The following is a 10,368-nucleotide window of genomic DNA, read 5'->3' as shown; positions in this document are numbered from 1 at the left end:
GGTACAAGACAGCTTTTCCTTGCCAATATCTCTCTTTTGCAAAGAGCTACGCATTGGAAAATTCAGGGCTATGTCGTGTAGATGATGGCCTAACAGGAGGCTTTAAAATTTTCTTTCTAGTGTCCTTCGTTTGGGAGAAAAATGCAAAGGTACAAGACAGCTTTTCCTTGCCAATATCTCTCTTTTGCAAAGAGCTGCGCATTGGAAAATTCAGGGCTATGTCGTGTAGATGATGGCCTAACAGGAGACTTTAAAATTATCTTTGTAGTGTCCTTCGTTTGGGAGAAAAATGCAAAGGTACAAGACAGCTTTTCCTTGCCAATATCTCTCTTTTGCAAAGAGCTGCGCATTGGAAAATTCAGGGCTATACCGTGTAGATGAAGCACTATCAGGAGGCTTTAAAATTTTCATTCTAGTGTCCTTCGTTTGGGAGAAAAATGCAAAGGTACAAGACAGCTTTTCCTTGCCAATATCTCTCCTTTGCAAAGAGCTGCGCATTGGAAAATTCAGGGCTATGCCGTGTAGATGATGGCCTAACAGGAGGCTTTAAAATTTTCTTTCTAGTGTCCTTCGTTTGGGAGAAAAATGCAAAGGTACAAGACAGCTTTTCCTTGCCAATATCTCTCTTTTGCAAAGAGCTACGCATTGGAAAATTCAGGGCTATGTCGTGTAGATGATGGCCTAACAGGAGGCTTTAAAATTTTCTTTCTAGTGTCCTTGGTTTGGGAGAAAAATGCAAAGGTACAAGACAGCTTTTCCTTGCCAATATCTCTCTTTTGCAAAGAGCTGCGCTTTGGAAAATTCAGGGCTATGTCGTGTAGATGATGGCCTAACATGAGGCTTTAAAATTATCTTTCTAGTGTCCTTCGTTTGGGAGAAAAATGCAAAGGTACAAGACAGCTTTTCCTTGCCAATATCTCTCTTTTGCAAAGAGCTGCGCATTGGAAAATTCAGGGCTATGTCGTGTAGATGATGGCCTAACAGGAGGCTTTAAAATTATATTTCTAGTGTCCTTCGTTTGGGAGAAAAATGCAAAGGTACAAGACAGCTTTTCCTTGCCAATATCTCTCTTTTGCAAAGAGCTACGCATTGGAAAATTCAGGGCTATGTCGTGTAGATGATGGCCTAACAGGAGGCTTTAAAATTTTCTTTCTAGTGTCCTTCGTTTGGGAGAAAAATGCAAAGGTACAAGACAGCTTTTCCTTGCCAATATCTCTCTTTTGCAAAGAGCTACGCATTGGAAAATTCAGGGCTATGTCGTGTAGATGATGGCCTAACAGGAGGCTTTAAAATTTTCTTTCTAGTGTCCTTGGTTTGGGAGAAAAATGCAAAGGTACAAGACAGCTTTTCCTTGCCAATATCTCTCTTTTGCAAAGAGCTGCGCTTTGGAAAATTCAGGGCTATGTCGTGTAGATGATGGCCTAACAGGAGGCTTTAAAATTATCTTTCTAGTGTCCTTCGTTTGGGAGAAAAATGCAAAGGTACAAGACAGCTTTTCCTTGCCAATATCTCTCTTTTGCAAAGAGCTGCGCATTGGAAAATTCAGGGCTATGTCGTGTAGATGATGGCCTAACAGGAGGCTTTAAAATTATATTTCTAGTGTCCTTCGTTTGGGAGAAAAATGCAAAGGTACAAGACAGCTTTTCCTTGCCAATATCTCTCTTTTGCAAAGAGCTGCGCATTGGAAAATTCAGGGCTATGTCGTGTAGATGATGGCCTAACAGGAGGCTTTAAAATTATATTTCTAGTGTCCTTCGTTTGGGAGAAAAATGCAAAGGTACAAGACAGCTTTTCCTTGCCAATATCTCTCTTTTGCAAAGAGCTACGCATTGGAAAATTCAGGGCTATGTCGTGTAGATGATGGCCTAACAGGAGGCTTTAAAATTTTCTTTCTAGTGTCCTTCGTTTGGGAGAAAAATGCAAAGGTACAAGACAGCTTTTCCTTGCCAATATCTCTCTTTTGCAAAGAGCTGCGCATTGGAAAATTCAGGGCTATGTCGTGTAGATGATGGCCTAACAGGAGGCTTTAAAATTTTCTTTCTAGTGTCCTTCGTTTGGGAGAAAAATGCAAAGGTACAAGACAGCTTTTCCTTGCCAATATCTCTCTTTTGCAAAGAGCTGCGCATTGGAAAATTCAGGGCTATGTCGTGTAGATGATGGCCTAACAGGAGGCTTTAAAATTTTCTTTCTAGTGTCCTTCGTTTGGGAGAAAAATGCAAAGGTACAAGACAGCTTTTCCTTGCCAATATCTCTCTTTTGCAAAGAGCTGCGCATTGGAAAATTCAGGGCTATGTCGTGTAGATGATGGCCTAACAGGAGACTTTAAAATTATCTTTGTAGTGTCCTTCGTTTGGGAGAAAAATGCAAAGGTACAAGACAGCTTTTCCTTGCCAATATCTCTCTTTTGCAAAGAGCTGCGCATTGGAAAATTCAGGGCTATACCGTGTAGATGAAGCACTATCAGGAGGCTTTAAAATTTTCATTCTAGTGTCCTTCGTTTGGGAGAAAAATGCAAAGGTACAAGACAGCTTTTCCTTGCCAATATCTCTCCTTTGCAAAGAGCTGCGCATTGGAAAATTCAGGGCTATGCCGTGTAGATGATGGCCTAACAGGAGGCTTTAAAATTTTCTTTCTAGTGTCCTTCGTTTGGGAGAAAAATGCAAAGGTACAAGACAGCTTTTCCTTGCCAATATCTCTCTTTTGCAAAGAGCTACGCATTGGAAAATTCAGGGCTATGTCGTGTAGATGATGGCCTAACAGGAGGCTTTAAAATTTTCTTTCTAGTGTCCTTGGTTTGGGAGAAAAATGCAAAGGTACAAGACAGCTTTTCCTTGCCAATATCTCTCTTTTGCAAAGAGCTGCGCTTTGGAAAATTCAGGGCTATGTCGTGTAGATGATGGCCTAACATGAGGCTTTAAAATTATCTTTCTAGTGTCCTTCGTTTGGGAGAAAAATGCAAAGGTACAAGACAGCTTTTCCTTGCCAATATCTCTCTTTTGCAAAGAGCTGCGCATTGGAAAATTCAGGGCTATGTCGTGTAGATGATGGCCTAACAGGAGGCTTTAAAATTATATTTCTAGTGTCCTTCGTTTGGGAGAAAAATGCAAAGGTACAAGACAGCTTTTCCTTGCCAATATCTCTCTTTTGCAAAGAGCTACGCATTGGAAAATTCAGGGCTATGTCGTGTAGATGATGGCCTAACAGGAGGCTTTAAAATTTTCTTTCTAGTGTCCTTCGTTTGGGAGAAAAATGCAAAGGTACAAGACAGCTTTTCCTTGCCAATATCTCTCTTTTGCAAAGAGCTACGCATTGGAAAATTCAGGGCTATGTCGTGTAGATGATGGCCTAACAGGAGGCTTTAAAATTTTCTTTCTAGTGTCCTTGGTTTGGGAGAAAAATGCAAAGGTAAAAGACAGCTTTTCCTTGCCAATATCTCTCTTTTGCAAAGAGCTGCGCTTTGGAAAATTCAGGGCTATGTCGTGTAGATGATGGCCTAACAGGAGGCTTTAAAATTATCTTTCTAGTGTCCTTCGTTTGGGAGAAAAATGCAAAGGTACAAGACAGCTTTTCCTTGCCAATATCTCTCTTTTGCAAAGAGCTGCGCATTGGAAAATTCAGGGCTATGTCGTGTAGATGATGGCCTAACAGGAGGCTTTAAAATTATATTTCTAGTGTCCTTCGTTTGGGAGAAAAATGCAAAGGTACAAGACAGCTTTTCCTTGCCAATATCTCTCTTTTGCAAAGAGCTGCGCATTGGAAAATTCAGGGCTATGTCGTGTAGATGATGGCCTAACAGGAGGCTTTAAAATTATATTTCTAGTGTCCTTCGTTTGGGAGAAAAATGCAAAGGTACAAGACAGCTTTTCCTTGCCAATATCTCTCTTTTGCAAAGAGCTACGCATTGGAAAATTCAGGGCTATGTCGTGTAGATGATGGCCTAACAGGAGGCTTTAAAATTTTCTTTCTAGTGTCCTTCGTTTGGGAGAAAAATGCAAAGGTACAAGACAGCTTTTCCTTGCCAATATCTCTCTTTTGCAAAGAGCTGCGCATTGGAAAATTCAGGGCTATGTCGTGTAGATGATGGCCTAACAGGAGGCTTTAAAATTTTCTTTCTAGTGTCCTTCGTTTGGGAGAAAAATGCAAAGGTACAAGACAGCTTTTCCTTGCCAATATCTCTCTTTTGCAAAGAGCTGCGCATTGGAAAATTCAGGGCTATGTCGTGTAGATGATGGCCTAACAGGAGGCTTTAAAATTTTCTTTCTAGTGTCCTTCGTTTGGGAGAAAAATGCAAAGGTACAAGACAGCTTTTCCTTGCCAATATCTCTCTTTTGCAAAGAGCTGCGCATTGGAAAATTCAGGGCTATGTCGTGTAGATGATGGCCTAACAGGAGACTTTAAAATTATCTTTGTAGTGTCCTTCGTTTGGGAGAAAAATGCAAAGGTACAAGACAGCTTTTCCTTGCCAATATCTCTCTTTTGCAAAGAGCTGCGCATTGGAAAATTCAGGGCTATACCGTGTAGATGAAGCACTATCAGGAGGCTTTAAAATTTTCTTTCTAGTGTCCTTCGTTTGGGAGAAAAATGCAAAGGTACAAGACAGCTTTTCCTTGCCAATATCTCTCCTTTGCAAAGAGCTGCGCATTGGAAAATTCAGGGCTATGCCGTGTAGATGATGGCCTAACAGGAGGCTTTAAAATTTTCTTTCTAGTGTCCTTCGTTTGGGAGAAAAATGCAAAGGTACAAGACAGCTTTTCCTTGCCAATATCTCTCTTTTGCAAAGAGCTACGCATTGGAAAATTCAGGGCTATGTCGTGTAGATGATGGCCTAACAGGAGGCTTTAAAATTTTCTTTCTAGTGTCCTTCGTTTGGGAGAAAAATGCAAAGGTACAAGACAGCTTTTCCTTGCCAATATCTCTCTTTTGCAAAGAGCTGCGCATTGGAAAATTCAGGGCTATGTCGTGTAGATGATGGCCTAACAGGAGGCTTTAAAATTTTCTTTCTAGTGTCCTTCGTTTGGGAGAAAAATGCAAAGGTACAAGACAGCTTTTCCTTGCCAATATCTCTCTTTTGCAAAGAGCTGCGCATTGGAAAATTCAGGGCTATGTCGTGTAGATGATGGCCTAACAGGAGGCTTTAAAATTTTCTTTCTAGTGTCCTTCGTTTGGGAGAAAAATGCAAAGGTACAAGACAGCTTTTCCTTGCCAATATCTCTCTTTTGCAAAGAGCTGCGCATTGGAAAATTCAGGGCTATGTCGTGTAGATGATGGCCTAACAGGAGACTTTAAAATTATCTTTGTAGTGTCCTTCGTTTGGGAGAAAAATGCAAAGGTACAAGACAGCTTTTCCTTGCCAATATCTCTCTTTTGCAAAGAGCTGCGCATTGGAAAATTCAGGGCTATACCGTGTAGATGAAGCACTATCAGGAGGCTTTAAAATTTTCTTTCTAGTGTCCTTCGTTTGGGAGAAAAATGCAAAGGTACAAGACAGCTTTTCCTTGCCAATATCTCTCCTTTGCAAAGAGCTGCGCATTGGAAAATTCAGGGCTATGCCGTGTAGATGATGGCCTAACAGGAGGCTTTAAAATTTTCTTTCTAGTGTCCTTCGTTTGGGAGAAAAATGCAAAGGTACAAGACAGCTTTTCCTTGCCAATATCTCTCTTTTGCAAAGAGCTACGCATTGGAAAATTCAGGGCTATGTCGTGTAGATGATGGCCTAACAGGAGGCTTTAAAATTTTCTTTCTAGTGTCCTTGGTTTGGGAGAAAAATGCAAAGGTACAAGACAGCTTTTCCTTGCCAATATCTCTCTTTTGCAAAGAGCTGCGCTTTGGAAAATTCAGGGCTATGTCGTGTAGATGATGGCCTAACAGGAGGCTTTAAAATTATCTTTCTAGTGTCCTTCGTTTGGGAGAAAAATGCAAAGGTACAAGACAGCTTTTCCTTGCCAATATCTCTCTTTTGCAAAGAGCTGCGCATTGGAAAATTCAGGGCTATACCGTGTAGATGAAGCACTATCAGGAGGCTTTAAAATTTTCATTCTAGTGTCCTTCGTTTGGGAGAAAAATGCAAAGGTACAAGACAGCTTTTCCTTGCCAATATCTCTCCTTTGCAAAGAGCTGTGCATTGGAAAATTCAGGGCTATGCCGTGTAGATGATGGCCTAACAGGAGGCTTTAAAATTTTCTTTCTAGTGTCCTTCGTTTGGGAGAAAAATGCAAAGGTACAAGACAGCTTTTCCTTGCCAATATCTCTCTTTTGCAAAGAGCTACGCATTGGAAAATTCAGGGCTATGTCGTGTAGATGATGGCCTAACAGGAGGCTTTAAAATTTTCTTTCTAGTGTCCTTGGTTTGGGAGAAAAATGCAAAGGTACAAGACAGCTTTTCCTTGCCAATATCTCTCTTTTGCAAAGAGCTGCGCTTTGGAAAATTCAGGGCTATGTCGTGTAGATGATGGCCTAACAGGAGGCTTTAAAATTATCTTTCTAGTGTCCTTCGTTTGGGAGAAAAATGCAAAGGTACAAGACAGCTTTTCCTTGCCAATATCTCTCTTTTGCAAAGAGCTGCGCATTGGAAAATTCAGGGCTATGTCGTGTAGATGATGGCCTAACAGGAGGCTTTAAAATTATATTTCTAGTGTCCTTCGTTTGGGAGAAAAATGCAAAGGTACAAGACAGCTTTTCCTTGCCAATATCTCTCTTTTGCAAAGAGCTACGCATTGGAAAATTCAGGGCTATGTCGTGTAGATGATGGCCTAACAGGAGGCTTTAAAATTTTCTTTCTAGTGTCCTTCGTTTGGGAGAAAAATGCAAAGGTACAAGACAGCTTTTCCTTGCCAATATCTCTCTTTTGCAAAGAGCTACGCATTGGAAAATTCAGGGCTATGTCGTGTAGATGATGGCCTAACAGGAGGCTTTAAAATTTTCTTTCTAGTGTCCTTCGTTTGGGAGAAAAATGCAAAGGTACAAGACAGCTTTTCCTTGCCAATATCTATCTTTTGCAAAGAGCTGCGCATTGGAAAATTCAGGGCTATGTCGTGTAGATGATGGCCTAACAGGAGACTTTAAAATTATCTTTGTAGTGTCCTTCGTTTGGGAGAAAAATGCAAAGGTACAAGACAGCTTTTCCTTGCCAATATCTCTCTTTTGCAAAGAGCTGCGCATTGGAAAATTCAGGGCTATACCGTGTAGATGAAGCACTATCAGGAGGCTTTAAAATTTTCATTCTAGTGTCCTTCGTTTGGGAGAAAAATGCAAAGGTACAAGACAGCTTTTCCTTGCCAATATCTCTCCTTTGCAAAGAGCTGCGCATTGGAAAATTCAGGGCTATGCCGTGTAGATGATGGCCTAACAGGAGGCTTTAAAATTTTCTTTCTAGTGTCCTTCGTTTGGGAGAAAAATGCAAAGGTACAAGACAGCTTTTCCTTGCCAATATCTCTCTTTTGCAAAGAGCTGCGCATTGGAAAATTCAGGGCTATGTCGTGTAGATGATGGCCTAACAGGAGGCTTTAAAATTTTCTTTCTAGTGTCCTTCGTTTGGGAGAAAAATGCAAAGGTACAAGACAGCTTTTCCTTGCCAATATCTCTCTTTTGCAAAGAGCTGCACATTGGAAAATTCAGGGCTATGTCGTGTAGATGATGGCCTAACAGGAGACTTTAAAATTATCTTTGTAGTGTCCTTCGTTTGGGAGAAAAATGCAAAGGTACAAGACAGCTTTTCCTTGCCAATATCTCTCTTTTGCAAAGAGCTGCGCATTGGAAAATTCAGGGCTATACCGTGTAGATGAAGCACTATCAGGAGGCTTTAAAATTTTCATTCTAGTGTCCTTCGTTTGGGAGAAAAATGCAAAGGTACAAGACAGCTTTTCCTTGCCAATATCTCTCCTTTGCAAAGAGCTGCGCATTGGAAAATTCAGGGCTATGCCGTGTAGATGATGGCCTAACAGGAGGCTTTAAAATTTTCTTTCTAGTGTCCTTCGTTTGGGAGAAAAATGCAAAGGTACAAGACAGCTTTTCCTTGCCAATATCTCTCTTTTGCAAAGAGCTGCGCATTGGAAAATTCAGGGCTATGTCGTGTAGATGATGGCCTAACAGGAGGCTTTAAAATTATATTTCTAGTGTCCTTCGTTTGGGAGAAAAATGCAAAGGTACAAGACAGCTTTTCCTTGCCAATATCTCTCTTTTGCAAAGAGCTACGCATTGGAAAATTCAGGGCTATGTCGTGTAGATGATGGCCTAACAGGAGGCTTTAAAATTTTCTTTCTAGTTTCCTTCGTTTGGGAGAAAAATGCAAAGGTACAAGACAGCTTTTCCTTGCCAATATCTCTCTTTTGCAAAGAGCTGCGCATTGGAAAATTCAGGGCTATGTCGTGTAGATGATGGCCTAACAGGAGACTTTAAAATTATCTTTGTAGTGTCCTTCGTTTGGGAGAAAAATGCAAAGGTACATGACAGCTTTTCCTTGCCAATATCTCTCTTTTGCAAAGAGCTGCGCATTGGAAAATTCAGGGCTATACCGTGTAGATGAAGCACTATCAGGAGGCTTTAAAATTTTCATTCTAGTGTCCTTCGTTTGGGAGAAAAATGCAAAGGTACAAGACAGCTTTTCCTTGCCAATATCTCTCCTTTGCAAAGAGCTGCGCATTGGAAAATTCAGGGCTATGCCGTGTAGATGATGGCCTAACAGGAGGCTTTAAAATTTTCTTTCTAGTGTCCTTCGTTTGGGAGAAAAATGCAAAGGTACAAGACAGCTTTTCCTTGCCAATATCTCTCTTTTGCAAAGAGCTACGCATTGGAAAATTCAGGGCTATGTCGTGTAGATGATGGCCTAACAGGAGGCTTTAAAATTTTCTTTCTAGTGTCCTTGGTTTGGGAGAAAAATGCAAAGGTACAAGACAGCTTTTCCTTGCCAATATCTCTCTTTTGCAAAGAGCTGCGCTTTGGAAAATTCAGGGCTATGTCGTGTAGATGATGGCCTAACATGAGGCTTTAAAATTATCTTTCTAGTGTCCTTCGTTTGGGAGAAAAATGCAAAGGTACAAGACAGCTTTTCCTTGCCAATATCTCTCTTTTGCAAAGAGCTGCGCATTGGAAAATTCAGGGCTATGTCGTGTAGATGATGGCCTAACAGGAGGCTTTAAAATTATATTTCTAGTGTCCTTCGTTTGGGAGAAAAATGCAAAGGTACAAGACAGCTTTTCCTTGCCAATATCTCTCTTTTGCAAAGAGCTACGCATTGGAAAATTCAGGGCTATGTCGTGTAGATGATGGCCTAACAGGAGGCTTTAAAATTTTCTTTCTAGTGTCCTTCGTTTGGGAGAAAAATGCAAAGGTACAAGACAGCTTTTCCTTGCCAATATCTCTCTTTTGCAAAGAGCTACGCATTGGAAAATTCAGGGCTATGTCGTGTAGATGATGGCCTAACAGGAGGCTTTAAAATTTTCTTTCTAGTGTCCTTGGTTTGGGAGAAAAATGCAAAGGTACAAGACAGCTTTTCCTTGCCAATATCTCTCTTTTGCAAAGAGCTGCGCTTTGGAAAATTCAGGGCTATGTCGTGTAGATGATGGCCTAACAGGAGGCTTTAAAATTATCTTTCTAGTGTCCTTCGTTTGGGAGAAAAATGCAAAGGTACAAGACAGCTTTTCCTTGCCAATATCTCTCTTTTGCAAAGAGCTGCGCATTGGAAAATTCAGGGCTATGTCGTGTAGATGATGGCCTAACAGGAGGCTTTAAAATTATATTTCTAGTGTCCTTCGTTTGGGAGAAAAATGCAAAGGTACAAGACAGCTTTTCCTTGCCAATATCTCTCTTTTGCAAAGAGCTGCGCATTGGAAAATTCAGGGCTATGTCGTGTAGATGATGGCCTAACAGGAGGCTTTAAAATTATATTTCTAGTGTCCTTCGTTTGGGAGAAAAATGCAAAGGTACAAGACAGCTTTTCCTTGCCAATATCTCTCTTTTGCAAAGAGCTACGCATTGGAAAATTCAGGGCTATGTCGTGTAGATGATGGCCTAACAGGAGGCTTTAAAATTTTCTTTCTAGTGTCCTTCGTTTGGGAGAAAAATGCAAAGGTACAAGACAGCTTTTCCTTGCCAATATCTCTCTTTTGCAAAGAGCTGCGCATTGGAAAATTCAGGGCTATGTCGTGTAGATGATGGCCTAACAGGAGGCTTTAAAATTTTCTTTCTAGTGTCCTTCGTTTGGGAGAAAAATGCAAAGGTACAAGACAGCTTTTCCTTGCCAATATCTCTCTTTTGCAAAGAGCTGCGCATTGGAAAATTCAGGGCTATGTCGTGTAGATGATGGCCTAACAGGAGGCTTTAAAATTTTCTTTCTAGTGTCCTTCGTTTGGGAGAAAAATGCAAAGGTACAAG

This window comes from Pseudophryne corroboree, unplaced genomic scaffold (genome assembly GCF_028390025.1).
Source record: "Pseudophryne corroboree isolate aPseCor3 unplaced genomic scaffold, aPseCor3.hap2 scaffold_397, whole genome shotgun sequence".
NCBI classification, from domain to species: domain Eukaryota; kingdom Metazoa; phylum Chordata; class Amphibia; order Anura; family Myobatrachidae; genus Pseudophryne; species Pseudophryne corroboree.
The sequence above is the reverse complement of the archived record's forward strand: the minus strand, read 5'-3'. Positions refer to the sequence as shown.